We start from the raw sequence: 25658 nt of genomic DNA, 5'->3' as shown, positions 1-25658 counted from the left end.
CGACGGATTTAAGTTGCTCCAGTGTCACAAGATGCGAAAGTCCTGATTGTTTGGTCCGCACATTTTAACGGCGATGCTAATAAGGCAGCCATGCTATGAGCCACTTCATTAGGTACACCAAAGCTATGGCTGAATAGCGTCAATAGCTATTCGCTCAATAGCTTCAGTTCCTTCTTCAATTTCGTTTTCGCTATCTCCCTCCATACTCCATCTGTCTCAATACATGCGTAATTTGTTGAATCATTTAAGCCGCAGAAATCCGAGCCTGAATCCGAGCTAATGTCGCTATATCTTGCTGTGGTAACCGCCATCTTGTTTGTATTGGCAGCACTGTATGACGTCACAGGAAAATGGATAGTCGCATCGCAAATAGCGAAAGTCAAACACTTTAAAGCTTTTTTAGGGATATTCCGGGAGATGTAAAATTTTGAAAAAAACTTCGAAAAATAATTATTGTTTTTAACCCTTTTGAAATTGTGATAATGTTCCGTTTTAAGTAGATCACAAACAGACTATAGATTTTATCTACACCAATTAAACAGATTACTAAAGACCAGTGGTTCTTAAGCTTGTTGGAAGTACCGAACCCCACCAGTTTCATATGCACATAATAAAATATTGTTTTTTTTTTCAAATTCAAGACAAAGTTAAATGTTTTTCTACTGGTGCACAAAATGAACCGTGCATGAACAACACCTTGTTCAAAGAACAAAACAATGCATGAACTCACAAGAAATTACACACCTGCAAATCAGATGGAAAATTAGTTAGTTAGATTCAACTTCTTTTTATTGTCATTCAAATTCTAACTATACAGTACAGATAAGAACAACATTTTGTTGCATTAGCTCGTTGTAGTGTAGGATAAAAGAGCAATAAGGTGCTGATATAAATAAATAGATTACTGTACAGATAGATATATGGCACTTTTGCATATGCATCCACGTTTATGGATGTATGTTATATGGTCTTTATATTCCAGTGAGTTAATCCGTTTCTGGGGGGAATTGAAGGGATTATTATGATGCGTTCAAGAGTGTTATGGCCTGAGGGAAGAAACTGCTAGAGAACCTGGAGGTTCTGCCACGGAGGCTGCCGAACCTCTTTCTACAGTCCAGATGTGAGAACAGTCCTTGGTGGGGGTGGGAGGAGTCTCTGCAGATTTTCTGAGCCCTGGTCAGGCAGCGGCTTTTTGCGATTTCCCGGATAGGAGGAAGAGGAGTCCTGATGATCTTTTTTGCCGTCCTAAGCACTTCCAGTCTGAGGCACTGTGGACTCCAGTCCAGACAGAGATGCAGTTGGTCAGTAGGCTCTCGATAGTGCCTCTGTAGGATGTGGTGAGGATGGGTGAAGCGAGCTGTGCTCTTTTCATCCGACGCAAAGGAACATTGTTTGGGAGTAATATGCCGAAAGGGAGAAGTTTTTATTTACACAATGAGTTGGGTCTGTCTTGACCTCAGCGGCGTAGGCTCTGCCGAACCCCTGAGGCCGACTCACCAACCCCTAGGGTTCGATCGAACCCAGGTTAAGAACCACTGCTATAGACTGAATTCTAGTACATCCCAAACGGACTACTATGGACTTTTTGTACATCACAAATTGACTTCTACAGACTTTGTGTAAATCAGTCAAATGGGATACTACAGACTTTAAGTAGATCGCAAATAGTATAGATTTTAGCTACATCAATTAAACAGATTACTATAGACTGAATTTTTGTACATCCCAAACGGACTACTATGGACTTTTTGTACATCCAAAATTGACTTCTATAGAGACTTTGTGTCCATCAGTCAAATGGGCTACTACAGACATTCTGTAGATCGCAAACTGAGTATTGTGGATTTTATCTACATCAATTAAACAGGCTACTCTGATCGCAGACTACTATAATCTTGTTAAGTTAAAGTACCAATGTACTTTGGTACTTTAATTTAAGATTATAGCAGTCTGTGATCAGAGTTAAAGTACCAATGATTGTCACACACACTAAGTGTGGTGAAATTTGTCCTCTGCATTTGACCCATCACCCTTGATCACCCCCTGGGAAGTGAGGGGAGCAGTGGGCAGCAGCGGTGCCGCGCCTGGGAATCATTTATGGTGATTTAACTCCCAATTCCAACCCTTGATGCTGAGTGCCAAGCAGGGAAGTAATGGATACCATTTGTTTTTAATAGTCTTTGGTATGATTCGGCCAGGGTTTGAACTCACAACCTACCGATCTCAGGGCGGACACTCCAACCACTGAGTAAGTTGTCCATAACAGACTACAGTAGACTTAATTTCAGTGAAACTGGCTGCTATGAACTGACTGTACATCACAAACTGACTACTATGGACGTGGTGTACATCACAAATAGGCTGCAGTACCGTAGTCTTTCTGTTCATCACAAACTAAGTACGGTATATGAACTTTCAAACAGGCTACTATGGGCTTTTTTTTTTTACATCACACATTGATTATTGACCAATTAAACAGATTACGATAGACGGAATTCTTGTACATCCTAAACTGACTACTATGGACCTTTTGTACATTACAAATTGACTTCTACAGACTGTGTACATCAGTCAAATAGGCTACTACAGACATTCTGTAGATCGGAAACCGACTATTGTGGATTTTATCTACATCAATTAAACGGGCTACTCTGATCATGGACTGCTATAATCTTTTTGCACATAAGACTTACTTTCATCAGTGAAACTGCCTGCTATGAACTGACTGTACATCACAAACTGACTACTATGGACTTGTTGTACATCACAAATGGACTACAGTACTATGGGCTTTGTGTACATCAATGAATACGTCAGTGAAACGAGCTACTCCAGACTTTCTGTTCATCACAAACTAAGTACGGAATATGAACTTTCTGTAAATCACTCAAACGGGCTACTATGGACTTTTTTTTACATCACACATTAATTATTGATCAATTAAACAGATTACGATAGACGGAATTCTTGTACATCCTAAACTGACTACTATGGACCTTTTGTACATTACAAATTGACTTCTACAGACTGTGTACATCAGTCAAATAGGCTACTACGGACATTCTGTAGATCGGAAACTGACTATTGTGGATTTTATCTACATCAATTAAACGGGCTACTCTGATCACAGACCAATATAATCTTTTTGTACATAAGACTTACTTTCATCAGTGAAACTGCCTGCTATGAACTGACTGTGCATCACAAACTGACTACTATGGACTTGTTGTACATCACAAATGGACTACAGTACTATGGGCTTTGTGTACATCAATGAATACGTCAGAGAAACGAGCTACTCCAGACTTTCTGTTCATCACAAACTAAGTACGGTATATGAACTTTCTGTAAATCACTCAAACAGGCTACTATGGACTTTTTTTTTTACATTACACATTAATTATTGACCAATTAAACAGATTACGATAGATGGAATTCTTGTACATCCTAAACTGACTACTATGGACCTTTTGTACATCACAAATTGACTTCTACAGACTTTGTGTACATCAGTCAAATAGGCTACTACAGACTTTCTGTAGATCGGAAACTGACTATTGTGGATTTTATCTACATCAATTAAACGGGCTACTCTGATCACCGACTACTATAATCTTTGTGTACATAAACTACAATAGACTTACTTTCATCAGTGAAACTGGCTGCTATGAACTGACTACTATGGACTTGTTGTACATCACAAATGGACTACAGTACTATGGGCTTTCTGTACATCAATGAATAAGTCAGTGAAACGAGCTACTCCAGACTTTCTGTAAATCACAAACTAAGTACATACCGTATTTTTCAGAGTATAAGTCGCTCCGGAGTATAAGTCGCACCTGCTGAAAATGCATAATAAAGAAGGAAAAAACATATAAGTCGCACTGGAGTAGGAGTGAAATTTATTTGATAAAACCCAACACCAGGAATCAACATTTGAAAGGCAATTTAAAATAAAGAATAGTGAACAACAAGCTGAATAAGTGTACGTTATATGAGGCATAAATAACCAACTGAGAAGGTGCCTGCTATGTTAACCTAACATATTATGGTAAGAGTCATTCAAATAAGTATAACATATAGAACATGCTATACCTTTACCAAACAATCTGTCACTCCTAATTGCTTAATCCAATGAAATCTTATACGTGAATGAGCTAAAAAATATTTTTTTATATTTTACGGAAATGTGTTAATAATTTCACACATAAGTCGCTCCTGAGTATAAGTCGCACCCCCGGCCAAACTATGAAAAAAACTGACTTATAGTCCGAAAAATACGGGACTATGAACTTTCTGTAAATCAGTCAAATGGAATACTATGGACTTTATCTACATCAATCAAACGGGTTACTATTGAATTTTTGTACATCACACATTGATTACTATGGACTTTATGTACACCAGTCTAATGGACTATTATGGACTTTTTGTATATCACTGTGGAGAGGCGGAGCAGATGGGCTGACGGCGGGGCAGGACACGCTTTGGCTCTGTTCAAGATGGCGGGCAGGAGGCGGAGAATAAGGCGGAAGGAAGAGGCGGAGCGTGCCGGGAGCGATGCCGCAGCAATCGAGATCAGGTGCGTGGCTCACAATCTGCCTATCTCCTCACAGTGTTTAAAAGGGGAGAAGGAGGAAAGATCAAGAGAAGAGGTGGAGTGTCCGCAGCACTGCGGAAGAACGAGCAACGAACGATCCGAGGATGAGCCCCAGACGAGGACAACGGCAGCGGAAAAGCCGACCGGAACGAGCAGCGGAGAAGCTCTGTTAATAATAATAATAATAATAATAATAATAATAATAATAATAATAATAATGGATTAGATTTACATCGCGCTTTTCTATTGTTAGATACTCAAAGCGCTCACAGAAGAAGTGGGAACCCATCATTCATTCACACCTGGTGGTGGTAAGCTACATCTGTAGCCACAGCAGCCCTGGGGTAAACTGACGGAAGCGTGGCTGCCAGTTTGCGCCTACGGCCCCTCCGACCACCACCAATCATTCATTCATCCACCAGTGTGAGCGGCACCGGGGGCAAAGGGTGAAGTGTCCTGCCCAAGGACACAACGGCAGCGATTTTTGGGATGTCAATAGGTGGGAAGCGAACCTGCAACCCCTCAGGTTTCTGGCACGGCCGCTCTACCCACTACGCCATGCCGCCCCAAACTAACAATAACATCGATGTTATTGAAAAATATAGAGTCAAACCTGCTCAACACGATGTCCTTCCTGGGCGGTCCACGTAACCCACACGATGGCGGCAAGAGTCGTTCAAAATCACTAACTGGACTATTATGGACTTTCTGCACATCGGTCGAATGGGCTACTATGGACATTATGTACATCACAAACTGACTACTATGGACTTTTTGTAAATCAGTCAGACAGGCTACTATGGTTTTGTGTTCAGCAAATTACAGGGGCTACTATTGACTTTTTGTACATCACAAACTCATTACTATAAACCAGGGGTGCCCATTACGTCGATCGCGAGCTACCAGTCGACCGCGGGGGGTGTGTCAGTCGATCTCCAACCAGGCTTTTAAAAAAAATAGACCTAAAAATGAGTGATCATCAATCTTCACCAAGACGTCACTTAAATGACATTCACGGTACCGGAGGGTCTTGTGAGATGACGCTGGCTGCTGCAAGATCATTATTATGAAAATATGACTGAGAGGAAGGCGAGAAACACTTTTTATTTCAACAGACTCTCGCGCCGTACCTTCCGTCAAAACTCTAAAGGCCGACTGCACATTTCCTATCTTCACAATAAAAGCCCTGCTTCATGCTGCCTGCGCTAACTAAATACAGAGTCTCGCAAAACTGGCGTGCACAAGCGATCCCTCAGAAAGCTGGCGTGCACATCACTTGTGCACGCCAGCTTTCCGAGACTCTTATTTTGTTAGCGCAGGCAGCTTGAAGCAGGGCTTTTATTGTGAAGATAGGAAATGTGCAGTCGGCCTTTAGAGTTTTGACGGAAGGGACGGCGCGAAAGTCTGTTGAAATAAAAAGTGTTTCTCGCCTTCCTCTCTGTCATTTTTTCATAATAATGAACTGGCAGCAGCCAGCGTCATCTCACAAGACCTTCGGGTGCCGTGAATGTCAATCAAGCAAGCTACGGAATTTACCGCCAATGTTTTTCTTGTAAAGTGTATGGAAGCTGGATGAATTAGATGCCAAAAACCAACCACTTTCATGTGGTATTGTACAGAAAGGACAACTTTTTTTCTCCTCCATTTGAAAATGTGGGCGTTATCATCATTACTGTCTGATTCCAATCAATGCAAGTCATCAGAATCAGGTAATACACCAACTTATATCCTTGTCTTTGTGAAAGAAAGACATCTATATGTGTTACACATGCTTGTATTATCATTAAACACATTTAACTTGTTTACAAAAATGTCTCTTTCATAAATAAATAAATATAAATGATATATATAAATGAGGTAGATCCCCTCGTGTTGGTCAATTGAAAAGAAGCTCGCCTGCAGAAAAAGTGTGGGCACCCCTGCTATAAACATTATGTATGTCAGGAAAATGGGCAACTGTGGATTTTCTGTTCATCAATCAAATGGACTACTACGGACTTTGTGGGAATCAGTGAAACAAACTACCTTTCTGTACATAAATCAAACAAAGGCTTGGACATTTTCTTTTGTAATGTGATATTTCATATATATTTTGCAAGATTGTGTGGGAATATTCACCATTAGTACTTATGCAGTATTCCCGAGTGGGTACAATATCACCTACTCCATTAATCTGAGTCGTCGTGTTTAAAAAAAGTGGATGCTGCAAGTGAGGAGTGCAAGGAAGGAAAAATATTCAGGGAAGAAATTTATTACCCAACATGCACCCGACAGCCTGTTGTCCCCGCTTGCAGGTGCAACGTCCAGCTGCGGCGCTGCCATGCATGCCAGCGGCCTGAATCATTTCCCCCCGCCCTGACATTGAGCCACCGAAGCAGCACATTGGGAACGCTGGAAATTGCAATTCCCACCGAAAAAGTCTGTGAATACTGAGGCAAGCTTCCAGCATTTTACCCCAAAACTGTAAATTATGGTACAATGATTATATAACTCTTTTGTGCACGGATTATGGTTCCGGATTTGTTTTTATTCAGTCTTCAGTGTTGTTATGTTGCATGATGAAAATCTAACCATTTTTTAAAAACATTGTTCAAGGAGTTGGTAAAATGCACAGTAGCGTGAACAACATACATCAGAGGTTTTTTTTGATAAAATACATTTTCAATTAAGAAAGAATGCACAAAATAAGGTTTCGGGAACACTCACTCCCCTTGCAGCTCGGGGTTTATGGGAGTCGGCGGCACACGCATGGTGCGGCAGTCCCATTTTTCTAGAAAAAAAGTTAAAAAAAATGCTAACATGCTAATGGTAGCATCGTAATAGTGAACATGTACATTCTAACCACCTACTCAGTGGTTAGAGGAGGGGTCACCAACTTTTTTGAAACCAAGAGCTACTTCTTGGGTACTGATTAATGCGAAGGGCTACCAGTTTGATACACACTTAAATAAATTGCCCAAAATAGCCAATTTGCTCAATTTACCTTTAATAAATAAATCCATCCAAAAAAAAATGGGTATTTCTGTCTGTCATTCCGCCGTACATTTTTTTTTCCTTTTACAGAAAGTTTTTTTGTAGAGAATAAATGAAAAAAAAAAAAAAATTAATTGGACGGTTTAAAAGAGGACAAAACAGGAAAAAAAATTACTTTTTTTTTTTTTAAAACAGTTTATCTTCAATTTCAACTTTTTAAAATTCAACCGAAAAAAAAAAGACAAAAATTAGCTAATTCAAATCTTTTGGACAAAATTTAAAAAAATATTTTTGGAACATCATTAGTGATTTTTTCTGACTAAGATTAATTCTAGAATTTTGTTGACATGTTTTAAATAGGTTAAAATCCAATCTGCACTTTGTTAGAATATATAACAAATTGGACCAAGCTATATTTCTAACAAAGACAAATCATTATTTCTTCGAGAGTTTCCACAACAAAAATTGTAAAAGAAATTCAAAAGAATTTGAAATTAGATTTTAATTTGATTCTACAGATTTTCTAGTTTTGCCAGAACATATATATTTTTTTAATTTTAAATCTGAATAGGTTTGAATAAATATTTCACAAATATCCTTTGTCAAAAAAACAGAAGCTAAAATGAAAAGTTAAAATAAAATGTATGTATTATTCTTTACAATAATTAAAAAAAAATACTTGAACATCGATTTAAATCGTCTGGAAAGAAGAGGAAGGAATTTAAAAGGTAAAAAGGTATATGTGTTTAAAAATCCTTAAATCATTTTTAAGGTTGTATTTTTTCTCTAAAATTGTCTTTCTGAAAGTTATAAGAAAAGTAAAAAAATAAATGAATTTATTTAAACAAGTGAAGACCAAGTCTTTAAAATATTTTCTTGGATTTTCCAATTCTATTTGAGTTTTGTCTCTCTTAGAATTAAAAATGTCGAGCAAAGCGAGACCAGCTTGCTAGTAAATAAATACAATTTAGAAAATAGAGGCACCTCACTGGTAAGTGCTGCTATTTGAGCTATTTTTAGAACAGGTCAGCGGGCGACTCATCTGGTCCATATGGGCGACCTGGTGCCTGCGGGCACCGCGTTGGTGACCCCTGGGTTAGAGTGTCCGTCCTGAGATCGGTAGGTCGTGAGTTCAAACCCCGGCCGAGTCATACCAAAGACTATAAAAATGGGACCCATTACCTCCCTGCTTGGCACTCAGCATCAAGGCTTGGAATTGGGGGTTAAATCACCAAAAAATGATTCCCGGGCGCGACTCCGCTGCTGCTCACTGCTCCCCTCACCTCCCAGGGGGTGATCAAGGGTGATGGGTCAAAAGCAGAGAATAATTTGGCCACATCTAGTATGTGTGAGACAATCTTTGGTACTTTAACTTTATGTATCAAGTACGAAGTTATATGACTCTAAGGTGAACGACTGTAATATTAGCTAAAGAAGTTAGCCTGCTAATGTTAACATGTTAAAAAGGGTCAGGCTTAGACAACCCAATTCAATCCAGTCATTTCAGTTGATCTTCAATTAATCATCAGGTTGTAAACCTTCAAACCACAGAAAGAGATCCTAATGTAATTATACAGGTATTTTCAAGCATTGTTTTACAAATGCTTTTAAAACTCTGATTAATGTTTTAACTTTCTACATGTTTTAATTTTCCAATTAGATGTTTAAAGGCCTACTGAAATGAGATGTTCTTATTTAAAACGGGGATAGCAGGTCCATTCTATGTGTCATACTTGATCATTTCGCGATATTGCCATATTTTTGCTGAAAGGATTTAGTAGAGAACATCCACGATAAAGTTGGCAACTTTTGGTCGCTAATAGAAAAGCCTTGCCTGTACCGGAAGTAGCAGACCATGTGCTTGTGACGTCACGGGTTGTGGAGCTCCTCACATCTGAACATTGTTTACAATCATAGCCACCAGCAGCGAGAGCGATTCGGACCGAAAAGGCGACGATTTCCCCATTAATTTGAGCAAGGATGAAAGATTCGTGGATGAGAAAAGTTAGAGTGAAGCAGTAAAAAAAAAAGAAAGAAACGCTGATGACTCCAGGCGGCGGCAGTGGGAGCGTTTCAGATGTAATTAGACACATTTACTAGGATAATTCTGGAAAATCCCTTATCTGCTTATTGTGTTAATAGTATTTTAGTGAGATTATGAAGTCATACCTGAAAGTCGGATCGCTGCGGTGGACGCCAGTGTCTTTGAGAGAAGCCGAGGAGCCAAGATCACAGCTGCCTTTTTGAGCTGCAGGATGAGATCGCGTAATCCACTCAAGTCTCCAGTGAGAGCCGACTTAATATCACAATTTTCCCATCCAAAAACTTGCTGGTTGACGAAGAGAAACATGTTCGCTTGACCGCTCTGTGTTAAAGCTTCACAACAAACAAAGAAACAGCGGCTGTGTTTCGGTTGCTAAAGGCAGCTGCAATACACCGCTTTCCACCAACAGCATTCTTCTTTGACGTCTCCATTATTAATTGAACAAATTGCAAAAGATTCAGCAACACAGATGTCCAAAATACTGTGTAATTATGCGATGAAAAGAGACGACTTTTAGCCGTAAGTGGTGATGGGCTAATATGTCCGCTCCGTCACAAACACAAATCAACATTCCGTGACGTTTTCAACAGGAAACTCCACGGGAAATTTAAAATTGTAATTTAGTCAACTAACTCGGCCATATTGTCATGTGTTGCAATGTTAATATTTCATCATTGATATATAAACTATCAGACTGCGTGGTCGCTAGTAGTGGCTTTCAGTAGGACTTTAAACCTAATGTTTCTAAACTTTTAAATAATGGTTTAAACAAACACATTGCTTGTCAAAATGAATAGAGACATTTTTAAAATCATTTCATGTAAATGTACAAGCGAATCAACCATTTTAAGTAAATTAAACAAGTCAATCTATTAAATGGAATAACATGTCAAAATTAATCGTTAAAAGTATTAATGGTTCAATTCGGATAAACATTTAAAAGGAATTTAACAAATTCAATGCATTTACCATTTTAAATGATTTAAAGAATTGACTTAAGTCAATTGAATGGTACAAACAGATTAAATGAACTGAACTAAATACATTCAAAAATTTGAGTAATTAAAAGGGAATAAAGAAACGACAAGAACGCTAGGAGCTTGTAGATCAGGGGTGACAAACTCAAATACAGAGTGGGCCAACATTTAAAACTGAACAAAGCCGCGGGCCAAAGTTGAACAAGTTAACCTTTTAATAGGGACCCAAACAAGTTTTGCATTGAATATTGAACAAGCAAGGCTTATATAACTTTATAGTGACATGCAAAATCCAGTTTTGTTGGTAGCGGGGGTGTATGTTGTAGCGTCCCGGAAGAGTTAGTGCTGCAATGGTTTCTGGGTATTTGTTCCGTTGTGTTTATGTTGTGTTACGGTGCGGATGTTCTCCCGAAATGTGTTTGTCATTCTTGTTTGGTGTGGGTTCACAGTGTGGTGTAACAGTGTTAACGTTGTTTATACGGCCACCCTCAGTGTGACCTGTATGGCTGTTGACCAAGTATACATTGCATTCACTTTTGTGTGTAGAAGCCGCATATATTACGTGACTGGGCCGGTACGCTGTTTGTATGGAGGAAAAGTGGACGTGACGACAGGTTGTAGAGGATGCTAAAAGCAGTACCTTAAGGCAGTGGTCCCCAACCACCGCGCCGTGGCCCGATTGGTACCGGGCCGCAGAATAATTTTTTTTTGTTAAATCAACATAAAAAACACAATATACACTTCCAATTAGTGCACCAACCACAAAAACCTCCCCTTTTCATGAAAAAACGTCCCTTTTTCATGACAAAGAAGAAAAAGAAAGAAAGAAAGAAAAAAAAAGTACACCCATGTTGTAGATCGTCTCTTTTCTCAAAGTCTTTGAAAGTTTTAACATTCTAAATTCAAGCTGAACTTTTAGCAAGAATTAAACAAACATGAATTTATCCTTTAACTTTGCATCATTTTTTGGTGTTTTTACCTTTAAACATTAAACCATAAACTTTGGACTTTAAACCTTTTAACTTTCAACATTTGCCATTTTAACTTAAGCTTAAACCATTTACGTTTGCTTTAAACTTCAAACAACTGGCTTTTAACTCGTCAAATTGAAACGCAGTAATGCAGTGGTTCAAACAAACAAATTAAGATAGTTGAGGAAAAAAATTCTGCGATGAGGTGGCGACTTGTCCAGGTTATTAGTAGGCCTGGGCGATATGGCTTAAAAATAAAATCTCCAGAAATTGTCACAAAATATTAGATTAAAAAAATTGCCAAAGTTGTTCTCATTTTTTAAAGAAACCAATGAATACAAACAATCAAAAACGAGTTGTCTAAAGGGCCCTGTGATGAGGTGGCGACTTGTCCAGGCTGTACCCCGCCTTCCGCCCGAATGCAGCTTAGATAGGCTCCAGCACCCCCAACAACCCCAAAAGGGACAAGCGGTATAAAATGGATGGATGGATGTAGTAAACAAATTAAGAATCTTGCATGTACAAGTTAAACATAACAAAGTAAACATTTCAATCAGTCATCAAATAAACAAACATATTCACCAACCTTTGGTGGGTTTGGAGAAACTTGTAGAGTAGAACTTGCGGTTTTGGATGTTTGCTGTTTTTCCTTGCATGCAGCTTGTTTGGTGAATGAATCTGACTGAACTTCCATTCCTTTTCAGGTGCCTTCAATCAAAAATTTGGAGGCCCTTTCCCTTGGCATTCTGGGAATTGTAGTTCTCAAATGTTTTGACCATGTTGGGCAGTGGTTCTCAAGCTTTTTTCAGTGATGTACCCCTGTGAACATTTTTTTCATTCAAGTACCCCATAATCAGAGCAAAGCATTTTTGTTTGAAAAAAAGAGAGAAAGAAGTAAATTTATTAAATTGTATAACAGTGCAAAATATTGCTCATTTGTAGTGATCTTTCTTGAACTATTTGGAAAAAAAGATATGAAAATAACTAAAAACTTGTTGAAAATAAACAAGTTATTAAATTCTAAATAAAGATTTCTACACATAGGAGTAATCATCAACTTAAAGTGCCCTCTTTGGGGTTTGCAATAGAGATCCATCTGGATTCATGAACTTTATTTTAAATATTTAGTCACAAAATACGAAATCTTTAACATCAATATTTATGGAACATGTCCACAAAAATCTAGCTGTCAACACTGAATATTGCATTGTTGTATTTTTTTTTTGACAGTTTATGAACATACATTTATATTTTCTTGAAGTATTATTCAACAAATATATTTTTAAAGGATTTTTGAATTGTTGCTATTTTTAGAATATTTTTTAAAAATCTGACGTACCCCTTGGCATACCTTCAAGTACCCCCAGGGGTACGCGGACCCCCATTTGAGAACCACTGATGTAGGGCATGGATTGATACTTGACTGACACTTCATAGTTTTTAACTCCACTACTACCAATCTCAGTTCTGGATTAGGTTTGTAGTCCCACTATTATCTGGGTATAAAACTGTACCATAAGTCAAAGAAGCTTTGTACAAACCCTGTTTCCATATGAGTTAGGACATTATGTTAGATGTAAATATAAACGGAATACAATGATTTGGAAATCTTTCTCATCCCATATTCAGTTGAATGTACTACAAAGACAACATATTTGATGTTCAAACTCATTTTGCAAATAATAATTGACGTAGAATTTCATGGCTGCCACACATGACAAAGTAGTTGGGAAAGGGCATGTTCACCACTGTGTTACATCACATTTTCTTTTAACAACACTCAATAAACGTTTGGGAAGTGAGGAAACTAATTGTTGAAGCTTAGAAAGTGGAATTATTTACCATAACCAATATTTGGAGCCCATATTAATTTGCAGTAAAAGTTATTTAAACATGAATAGTACAAACCCCGTTTCCATATGAGTTGAGAAATTGTGTTTGATGTAAATAAAAACAGAATACAATGATTTGGAAATCTTTTTCATCCCACATTCAGTTGAATGCACTACAAAGACAAGATATTTGATGTTCAAACTCATTCAGGGACGGCGTGGCACAGTGGGAGAGTGGCCGTGCGCAATCCGAGGGTCATTGGTTCAAATCCCACCTAGTACCAACCTCGTCACGTCCGTTGTGTCCTGAGCAAGACACTTCACCCTTGCTCCTGATGGGTGCTGGTTGGCGCCTTGCATGGCAGCTCCCTCCATCAGTGTGTGAATGTGTGTGTGAATGGGTAAATGTGGAAGTAGTGTCAAAGCGCTTTGAGTACCTTGAAGGTAGAAAAGCGCTATACAAGTACAACCCATTTATCATTTATTTTATTTTGCAAATAATAATTAACATAGAATTTCATGGCTGCAACACATGACAAAGTAGTTGGGAAAGGGCATGTTCACCACTGTGTTACATCATCTTTTCTTTTAACAACACTCAATAAACGTTTGGGAAGTGAGGAAACTAATTGTTGAAGCTTTGAAAGTGGAATTATTTACCATAACCAATATTTGGAGCCCATATTAATTTGCAGTAAAAGTTATTTAAACATGAATAGTACAAACCCCGTTTCCATACGAGTTGGGAAATTGTGTTAGATGTAAATATAAACAGAATAAAATCATTTGGAAATCTTTTTCATCCCATATTCAGTTGAATGCACTACAAAGACAAGATATTTGATGTTCAAACTCATTTTGCAAATAATAATTAACATAGAATTTCATGGCTGCCACACATGACAAAGTAGTTGGGAAAGGGCATGTTCACCACTGTTTTGCATCATCTTTTCTTTTAACAACACTCAATAAACGTTTGGGAAGTGAGGAAACTAATTGTTGAAGCTTTGAAAGTGGAATTATTTACCATAACCAATATTTGGAGCCCATATTAATTTGCAGTAAAAGTTATTTAAACATGAATAGTACAAACCCCGTTTCCATATGAGTTGGGAAATTGTGTTAGATGTAAATATAAACGGAATACAATGATTTGCAAATCATTTTCAACCCATATTCAGTTGAATGCACTACAAAGACAACATATTTGATGTTCAAACTCCTAAACTTTACTTGTTTTATGCATATAATAATTAACTTAGAATTTCATTGCTGCAACACGTGCCAAAGTAGTTGGGAAAGGGTATGTTCACCACTGTGTTTTATCACCATTGCTTCTAACAACACTCAATAAACGTTTGGGAACTGAGGAAAGTAATTCTGTAAGTACTGCAGCTTCTGGATCTTCTTGCTGGGGATCCCGACAAGAAGTGCGTTGCAGTAGTCTAGCCCGGTGGTCCCCAACCACCGGGCCGCAGAATAATTTCTTATTAATTTTTATTTATAAAAAAAAAAAAACAATAATAATAATATTTTTTTTAAATATTAAATCAACATAAAAAACACAATATACACTTACAATTATTGCACTGACCACAAAAAACTCCCTTTTTCATGACAAAAACGTCCCTTTTTCATGACAAAGAAAAAAAAAAGAAAAAAAAAAAAAGGACTCCCCCCACCCGGGCCGCGGGACAAATTATTAAGCGTTGACCGGTCCGCGGATACAAAAAGGTTGGGGACCACTGGTCTAGCCTAGATTATTGGTATATGTATTGATTTATTAGAGTTTATTAATTCTAATGCAATTTTCAATGCTACATTTTTATTCAAGATGAATGTGGAGAGGGGCGTGGTCCACGTGTTCCCTGCAAGTGGGGTATGTGCAGGGGCCGGCCATCGAGCAGCCAACAGTTGAGTGGATACCTCAGCCGGAAAGAGTTATCTAATCACCTGTTCCTTTTTTGGCAGCGCCGGAGACCATGAAGAGAGGGGGACTGAAAAGCAAGAAGCAGACGGCTGAAAAGCAAGAGAACTGCACATTAAGATTTGTCAAAGAGAGAATAAAACTGTGGTAAAACTCTGCATCTGGCAGCAGTGTGGTCCTGTCAAACCTGAGGAACACGGGGGAGAGGAAGGGAACGTCACAATGAAGTTTTAAGTTTGCACTTTATTGACCTCTATGTTGGAATTTATTTATATGCAATGCTATGTTCAAAGCTACATTTTTGTTTACAGAAGTATTTAATTCAAGCAGAAGTATTGCCACCCAGAGGAAGCTCTTAATTATTGCCTGAAAAGTACAATTTATATCTGGTCTAATGTGGCGACTTGTCCAGGGTGTACACCACCTTCCGCCCGATTGTAGCTGAGATAGGCGCCAGCGCCCCCTGGAACCCGAAAAGTGAATAAGCGGTAGGAAATGGATGGATGGAAATTAGAACTGTGCTAAGAGTAAGATGCATTTGTATGCGGTGTCATTTCAAACAACACCATGCATCCATCCATTTTCTACCGCTTGTCCCCTTTTTTTGGGGTGGCGGCGGGTGCTGGAGCCTATCTCAGCTGCATTCGGGCGGAAGGCGGCGTACACCCTGGCCAAGTCACCACCTCATCACAGGGCCCTTCAAACGACTCGTTTTTTTTTTGCTTGTATTCATTGGTTTCTTTAAAAAATAAGAACAAATTTGGCTACAATTTTTATCTAATATTTTGTGACAATTCCCGGAGATTTTATTTTTAGGCCACATCGCCCAGGCCTACTAATAATAAAGATATGACAAACACATTTCTGAACACTCAAAGCAATTTATAGACAGAAGTGAAAACCTATCATTAATCTAATCCACATTTGTTTATGGTGGTAAGCTACATTTGTTGCCACGGCAACCCTGGAGTAGAGTGGTGGAAGCATTGCTGCCAACTTGCACCATCCAAATACTAGTTGCGTGGCACTGGGAAAAAAAGGCGGGTGTAGTGTCTTGCCCAAGGACACAACAGTTGTGACTAGGATGGCAGAGACTGGATTCATATCTTGAACCCTGAAGTTGCTGGAAGGCCAAGCTATCATCAAAACCAGGGGTCGGGAACCTTTTTGGCTGAGAGAGCCATGAAAGCCAAATATTTTACTATGTATTTCCATGAGAGCCATATAATAATTTTTAACACTGAATACAACTAAAATATTTGTTCAGGTACCTAGGAGTCTTGTTCACGAGTGAGGGAAGAGTGGATGGTGAGATCGACAGGCGGATCGGTGCGGCGTCTTCAGTAATGCGGACGTTGTACCGATCCGTTGTGGTGAAGAAGGAGCTGAGCCGGAAGGCAAAGCTCTCAATTTACCGGTCGATCTACGTTCCCATCCTCACCTATGGTCATGAGCTTTGGGTCATGACCGAAAGGATAAGATCACGGGTACAAGCGGCCCAAATGAGTTTCCTTCTCTCCCTTAGAGATAGGGTGAGAAGCTCTGCAATCCGGGAGGAACTCAAAGTAAAGCCGCTGCTCCTCCACATCGAGAGGAGCCAGATGAGGTGGTTCGGGCATCTGGTCAGGATGCCACCCGAACGCCTCCCTAGGGAGGTGTTTAGGGCACGTCCAACCGGTAGGAGGCCACGGGGAAGACCCAGGACACGTTGGGAAGACTATGTCTCCCGGCTGGCCTGGGAACGCTTCGGGATCCCCCGGGAAGAGCTAGACGAAGTGGCTGGGGAGAGGGAAGTCTGGGTTTCCCTGCTTAGGCTGCTGCCCCCGCGACCCGACCTCGGATAAGCGGAAGAAGATGGATGGATGGATGGATGGACAACTAAATGTGTGCATTTTTAAGTAAGACCAATCATTTTAAGAGTATAATAAGTATCTTCTTCTTTTTAATAAAAAAAAAAATTCTGACCCTTACCAATAATGAATGAAATAGTTCTTACTCTGGAATGCCCTCCCGGTAACAGTTCGAGATGCTACCTCAGTAGAAGCATTTGAGTCTCACCTTAAAACTCATCTGTATACTCTAGCCTTTAAATAGACCTCCTTTTTAGACCAGTTGATCTGCCGCTTCTTTTCTTTTTTCTCCTATGTCCCCCCCTCCCTTGTGGAGGGGGTCCGGTCCGATGACCATGGATGAAGTACTGGCTGTCCAGAGTCGAGACCCAGGATGGACCGCTCGCCTGTGTATCGGTTGGGGACATCTCTACGCTGCTGATCCGCTTGAGATGGTTTCCTGTGGACGGGACTCTCGCTGCTGTCTTGGATCCGCTTTGAACTGAACTCTCGCGGCTGTGTTGGAGCCACTATGGATTGAACTTTCACAGTATCATGTTAGACCCGCTCGACATCCATTGCTTTCGGTCCCCTAGAGGGGGGGGGGTTGCCCACATCTGAGGTCCTCTCCAAGGTTTCTCATAGTCAGCATTGTCACTGGCGTCCCACTGGATGTGAATTCTCCCTGCCCACTGGGTGTGAGTTTTCCTTGCCCTTTTGTGGGTTCTTCCGAGGATGTTGTAGTCGTAATGATTTGTGCAGTCCTTTGAGACATTTGTGATTTGGGGCTATATAAATAAACATTGATTGATTGATGGTATTCAGTGTTGACAGCTAGATTTTTTGTGGACACGTTCCATAAATATTGAAGCAATTTCGATAGAACCTTCGCAGCTTTTTGCTGCTCGGGCCCCAAGTATAACCAGCCAGAAATCTTCCCTTATCTTGATTTCTTTAAGCAAAGTCATGAATTAGCTTTTGCATAATGTCATGTGTCCATCATATTGATCATTACTAAGAGTTTTTTTTTTTATGTTTTCTTTTAACTCTTAAGGTAGCTAAAGGCAGTTTTTGGTCCGCCGGATGTCGTGATGTCACCAGCAAGCAATGACGGGGGGAACTTTTCAACATTCCTTGAAGAGGAATGTGCGGACCGTCAGCTATTTTCACCTTGGCTATTACGCCGCTGTACCGCTAAACACGTACCCCTTGGCATACTTTCACAGTATCATGTTAGACCCGCTCGACATCCATTGCTTTCGGTCCCCTAGGGGGGGGTTTGCCCACATCTGAGGTCCTCTCCAAGGTTTCTCATAGTCAGCATTGTCACTGGCGTCCCACTGGATGTGAATTCTCCCTGCCCACTGGGTGTGAGTTTTCCTTGCCCTTTTGTGGGTTCTTCCGAGGATGTTGTAGTCGTAATGATTTGTGCAGTCCTTTGAGACATTTGTGATTTGGGGCTATATAAATAAACATTGATTGATTGATGGAAAAACGGCACTCCCTTATGGAAAGGTAACAAAGGATATATGAAAAATATAAAATGATTGCCAACATTTCAGAATAATCCCCATGAATAAGGTTATTATTGTGTATATTAAAATTATTACGTTCCACAACGTATCGTGCTTAATTATGTTTTAAATGTTTTTCCTCCCATTCTCTGCACTTCTGCACGCCCAGCAGCCATTTTTTTTTAAGTATCTTATCCACTGGAGCAGTGGTTCTCAACCTTTTTTCAGTGATGTACCCCCTGTGAACATTTTTTTTAAATTCAAGTACCCCCTAATCAGAGCAAAACATTTTTGGGTTGAAAAAAAGAGATAAAGAAGAAAAATACAGCACTTTGTCATCAGTTTGTGATGTATTAAATTGTATAACAGTGCAAAATATTGCTCATTTGTAGTGGTCTTTCTGGAACTATTTGGAAAAAAAGATATAAAAATAACTAAAAACTTGTTGAAAAATAAACAAGTGATTCAATTATAAATAAATATTTCTACACATAGAAGTAATCATCAACTTAAAGTGCCCTCTTTGGGGATTGTAATAGAGATCCATCTGGAGTCATGAACTTAATTTCTTCACAAAAAAAGAAATCAATATTTATGGAACATGCCCACAAGAAATTTAGCTGAATATTTCATTATTGCATTTCTTTAACTTATATGAACTTACATTCATATTTTGTTGAATTATTATTCAATAAATATATTTATAAAAGATTTTTGAATTGTTGCTATTTTTAGAATATTTAAAACAAACCTCACGTACCCCCTGGCATACCTTCAAGTACCCCCAGGGGTACACGTACCCCCATTTGAGAACCACAGCACTGGAGTGTCCACCATCCATGAAAGGGTTAAACAACATTGAGTAATTTAGTCCTCATCTTCTCACTTGCAATTTGAGCTCCTATATGCTAAAACCAGCGTCTATCTGGAAAGTTCTTCAAGTCCAAGTTTTTCCAATGGCTCGTGCATTTTGCCATATAATCATGATCGATGCTACAAAAAAAAAGATTCTCCCGCAGTGATTTACAAGCCAGCGAGTTGGGAAAGGAAAAGCAGACGGCAAAGTCATCAGAGAAAGTGTAATATTCTGGTGAAAACATTTCCAGGTATGATCCAGAAACAGCAGAAGCTGCAGCAGGATGTGTTATTGCTATTAATAGACATTTATTGGTTGGAATCTTTTTTGGAGGTGTTTTAACAGGAAGCAACATTTGATGCTGGCACATGCTATTATGGACACACTATTATGGACACACTATTAATGTGTCCATAATAGTGTGTCCATAACAGCGTGTCCATAATAGCGTGTCCATAATAGCGTGTCCATAATAGCGTGTCCATAATAGTGTGTCCATGATAGTGTGTCCATAATAGTGTGTCCATAATAGAGTGTCCATAATAGTGTGTCCATAATAGTGTGTCCATAATAGCGTGTCCATAATAGTGTCCATAATAGTGTGTCCATAATAGTGTGTCCATAATATTGTGTCCATAATAGTGTCCATAATAGTGTGTCCATAATAGCGTGTCCATAATATTGTGTCCATAATAGTGTCCATAATAGTGTGTCCATAATAGCGTGTCCATAATATTGTGTCCATAATAGTGTCCATAATAGTGTGTCCATAATAGTGTGTCCATAATAGCGTGTCCATAATAGCGTGTCCATAATAGCGTGTCCATAATATTGTGTCCATAATAGTGTCCATAATAGTGTGTCCATAATAGCGTGTCCATAATAGCGTGTCCATAATATTGTGTCCATAATAGTGTCCATAATAGTGTGTCCATAATATTGTGTCCATAATAGTGTCCATAATAGTGTGTCCATAATAGCGTGTCCATAATATTGTGTCCATAATAGTGTCCATAATAGTGTGTCCATAATATTGTGTCCATAATAGTGTCCATAATAGTGTGTCCATAATAGCGTGTCCATAATATTGTGTCCATAATAGTGTCCATAATAGTGTGTCCATAATAGCGTGTCCATAATATTGTGTCCATAATAATGTGTCCATGATAGCGTGTCCATGATAGCGTGTCCAAGATAGCGTGTCCATGATAGCGTGTCCATGATAGCGTGTCCATGATAGCGTGTCCAAGATAGCGTGTCCATGATAGCGTGTCCATGATAGCGTGTCCATAATAGCGTGTCCAAGATAGCGTGTCCATAATAGTGTGTCCATGATAGCGTGTCCATAATAGCGTGTCCATAATAGGGTGTCCATAATAGGGTGTCCATAATAACGTGTCCATAATAGCGTGTCCATAATAGCGTGTCCATAATAGCGTGTGCATAATAGCGTGTCCATAATAGTGTGTCCATAATAGCGTGTCCATAATATTGTGTCCATAATAATGTGTCCATGATAGCGTGTCCATGATAGCGTGTCCAAGATAGCGTGTCCATGATAGCGTGTCCATGATAGCGTGTCCATGATAGCGTGTCCAAGATAGCGTGTCCATAATAGCGTGTCCATAATAGCGTGTCCATAATAGCGTGTCCATAATATTGTGTCCATAATAATGTGTCCATGATAGCGTGTCCATGATAGCGTGTCCAAGATAGCGTGTCCATGATAGCGTGTCCATGATAGCGTGTCCATGATAGCGTGTCCATGATAGCGTGTCCAAGATAGCGTGTCCATGATAGCGTGTCCAAGATAGCGTGTCCATGATAGCGTGTCCATAATAGCGTGTCCATAATAGGGTGTCCATAATAACGTGTCCATAATAGCGTGTCCATAATAGCGTGTGCATAATAGCGTGTCCATAATAGTGTGTCCGTAATAGCGTGTCCATAATAGCGTGTCCATAATAGCTATTATGGACACGCTATTATGGACATAATACTGTGTCCATAATAGTGTGTCCATAATAGCTATTATGGACACGCTATTATGGACACGCTATTACGGACACACTATTATGGACACACTATTATGGACACACTATTATGGACACTATTATGGACACACTATTATGGACACGCTATTATGGACACGCTATTATGGACACTATTATGGACACACTATTATGGACACGCTATTATGGACACTATTATGGACACACTATTATGGACACGCTATTATGGACACTATTATGGACACACTATTATGGACACTATTATGGACACACTATTATGGACACACTATTATGGACACGCTATTATGGACACGCTATTATGGACACTATTATGGACACACTATTATGGACACTATTATGGACACACTATTATGGACACGCTATTATGGACACACAATTATGGACACACTATTATGGACACGCTATTATGGACACTATTATGGACACACTATTATGGACACACTATTATGGACACGCTATTATGGACACTATTATGGACACACTATTATGGACACGCTATTATGGACACGCTATTATGGACACTATTATGGACACACTATTATGGAAACGCTATTATGGACACTATTATGGACACACTATTATGGACACTATTATGGACACACTATTATGGACACGCTATTATGGACACACTATTATGGACACACTATTATGGACACGCTATTATGGACACGCTATTATGGACACGCTATTATGGACACACTATTATGGACACGCTATTATGGAAACGCTATTATGGACACAGTATTATGGACACGCTATTACGGACATGCTATTACGGACACTATTATGGACACGCTGTTATGGACACGCTATTATGGACACGCTATTATGGACACGCTATTACGGACATGCTATTACGGACACTATTATGGACACGCTATTATGGACACGCTATTATGGACACACTATTATGGACACACTATTATGGACACACTATTATGGACACGCTATTATGGACACGCTATTATGGACACGCTATTATGGACACGCTATTATGGACACGCTATTATGGACACGATATTATGGACACACTATTACGGACACACTATTACGGACACACTATTACGGACACACTATTATGGACACACTATTATGGACACACTATTACGGACACACTATTATTGACACACTATTATGGACACACTATTATGGACACACTATTATGGACACACTATTACGGACACACTATTACGGACACACTATTACGGACACACTATTATGGACACACTATTATGGACACACTATTACGGACACACTATCATGGACACACTATTATGGACACACTATTATGGACACGCTATTATGGACACTCTATTACGGACACACTATTACGGACACACTATTATGGACACACTATTATGGACACACTATTATGGACACTCTATTATGGACACACTATTATGGACACACTATTACGGACACGCTATTACGGACACGCTATTATGGACACGCTATTATGGACACGCTATTATGGACACGCTATTATGGACACGCTATTATGGACACGATATTATGGACACGCTATTACGGACACGCTATTATGGACACACTATTATGGACACACTATCATGGACACACTATTATGGACACGCTATTATGGACACGCTATTATGGACACGCTATTATGGACACGCTATTATGGACACACTATTATGGACACACTATTATGGACACACTATTACGGACACACTATTACGGACACACTATTACGGACACACTATTATGGACACACTATTACGGACACACTATTATGGACACACTATTATGGACACACTATTACGGACACACTATTATTGACACACTATTATGGACACACTATTACGGACACACTATTATGGACACACTATTATGGACACACTATTATGGACACTCTATTATGGACACACTATTACGGACACACTATTATGGACACACTATTATGGACACACTATTATGGACACGCTATTATGGACACGCTATTATGGACACACTATTATGGACACACTATTATGGACACACTATTACGGACACACTATTACGGACACACTATTATGGACACACTATTATGGACACACTATTACGGACACACTATTATGGACACACTATTATGGACACACTATTACGGACACACTATTATTGACACACTATTATGGACACACTATTACGGACACACTATTATGGACACACTATTATGGACACACTATTACGGACACACTATTACGGACACACTATTACGGACACACTATTATGGACACACTATTATGGACACTCTATTATGGACACACTATTATGGACACACTATTATGGACACACTATTACGGACACGCTATTACGGACACACTATTATGGACACGCTATTATGGACACGCTATTATGGACACATTATTATGGACACGCTATTATGGACACGCTATTATGGACACGCTATTATGGACACGCTATTATGGACACGCTATTATGGACACGTTATTATGGACACCCTATTATGGACACGCTATTATGGACACGTTATTATGGACACCCTATTATGGACACGCTATTATGGACACGCTATTTTGGACACCCTATTATGGACACGCTATTACGGACACGCTATTACGGACACGCTATTACGGACACGCTATTATGGACACGCTATTATGGACACGTTATTATGGACACCCTATTACGGACACGCTATTACGGACACGCTATTACGGACACGCTATTATGGACACGCTATTATGGACACGTTATTATGGACACCCTATTATGGACACGCTATTATGGACACGCTATTTTGGACACGCTATTACGGACACGCTATTATGGACACGTTATTATGGACACGCTATTACGGACACGCTATTACGGACACGTTATTATGGACACGCTATTATGGACACAGTATTATGGACACGCTATTATGGACACGCTATTATGGACACACTATTATGGACACGCTATTATGGACACACTATTATGGACACACTATTATGGACACACTATTATGGACACGCTATTATGGACACGCTATTATGGACACGCTATTATGGACACACTATTATGGACACGCTATTATGGACACACTATTATGGACACACTATTATGGACACGTTATTATGGACACCCTATTATGGACACGCTATTATGGACACGCTATTTTGGACACCCTATTACGGACACGCTATTACGGACACGCTATTACGGACACGCTATTACGGACACGCTATTACGGACACGCTATTACGGACACGTTATTATGGACACGCTATTATGGACACAGTATTATGGACACGCTATTATGGACACGCTATTATGGACACATTATTATGGACACATTATTATGGACACGCTATTATGGACACACTATTATGGACACACTATTATGGACACACTATTATGGACACACTATTATGGACACACTATTATGGACACACTATTATGGACACACTTCTATGGACACACTATTATGGACACACTATTATGGACACACTATTATGGACACACTATTATGGACACACTATTATGGACACACTTCTATGGACACACTATTATGGACACACTATTATGGACACACTATTATGGACACACTATTATGGACACACTTCTATGGACACACTATTATGGACACACTATTATGGACACGCTATTACGGACACGCTATTATGGACACGCTATTATGGACACGCTATTATGGACACAATATTATGGACACGCTATTATGGACACACTATTATGGACACACTTCTATGGACACACTATTATGGACACACTATTATGGACACACTTCTATGGACACACTATTATGGACACACTATTATGGACACACTATTATGGACACACTTCTATGGACACACTATTATGGACACACTATTATGGACACACTATTATGGACACACTATTATGGACACACTATTATGGACACACTTCTATGGACACACTTCTATGGACACACTATTATGGACACACTATTATGGACACACTATTATGGACACACTTCTATGGACACACTTCTATGGACACACTATTATGGACACACTTCTATGGACACACTATTATGGACACACTTCTATGGACACACTATTATGGACACACTTCTATGGACACACTATTATGGACACACTATTATGGACACACT

General features: G+C 39.4%; 1 long non-coding RNA gene across 1 annotated transcript in view; it reads right to left on the bottom strand.

The window, feature by feature from the left end:
• Nucleotides 1–13655: 13655 nt before the first annotated feature.
• The window catches only part of LOC133561210 (uncharacterized), a 149997-nt gene continuing 137994 nt past the window's right edge, over nt 13656–25658 (bottom strand). Inside the window, exon 5 of the long non-coding RNA XR_009808610.1 lies at nt 13656–15397. This is a non-coding gene — a long non-coding RNA (uncharacterized LOC133561210). The remainder of the gene's footprint in view (nt 15398–25658) is intronic.

Source organism: Nerophis ophidion, linkage group LG10 (assembly GCF_033978795.1).
Source record: "Nerophis ophidion isolate RoL-2023_Sa linkage group LG10, RoL_Noph_v1.0, whole genome shotgun sequence".
NCBI classification, from domain to species: Eukaryota; Metazoa; Chordata; class Actinopteri; order Syngnathiformes; family Syngnathidae; genus Nerophis; species Nerophis ophidion.
This window is presented reverse-complemented; position numbering and strand designations above follow the sequence as displayed.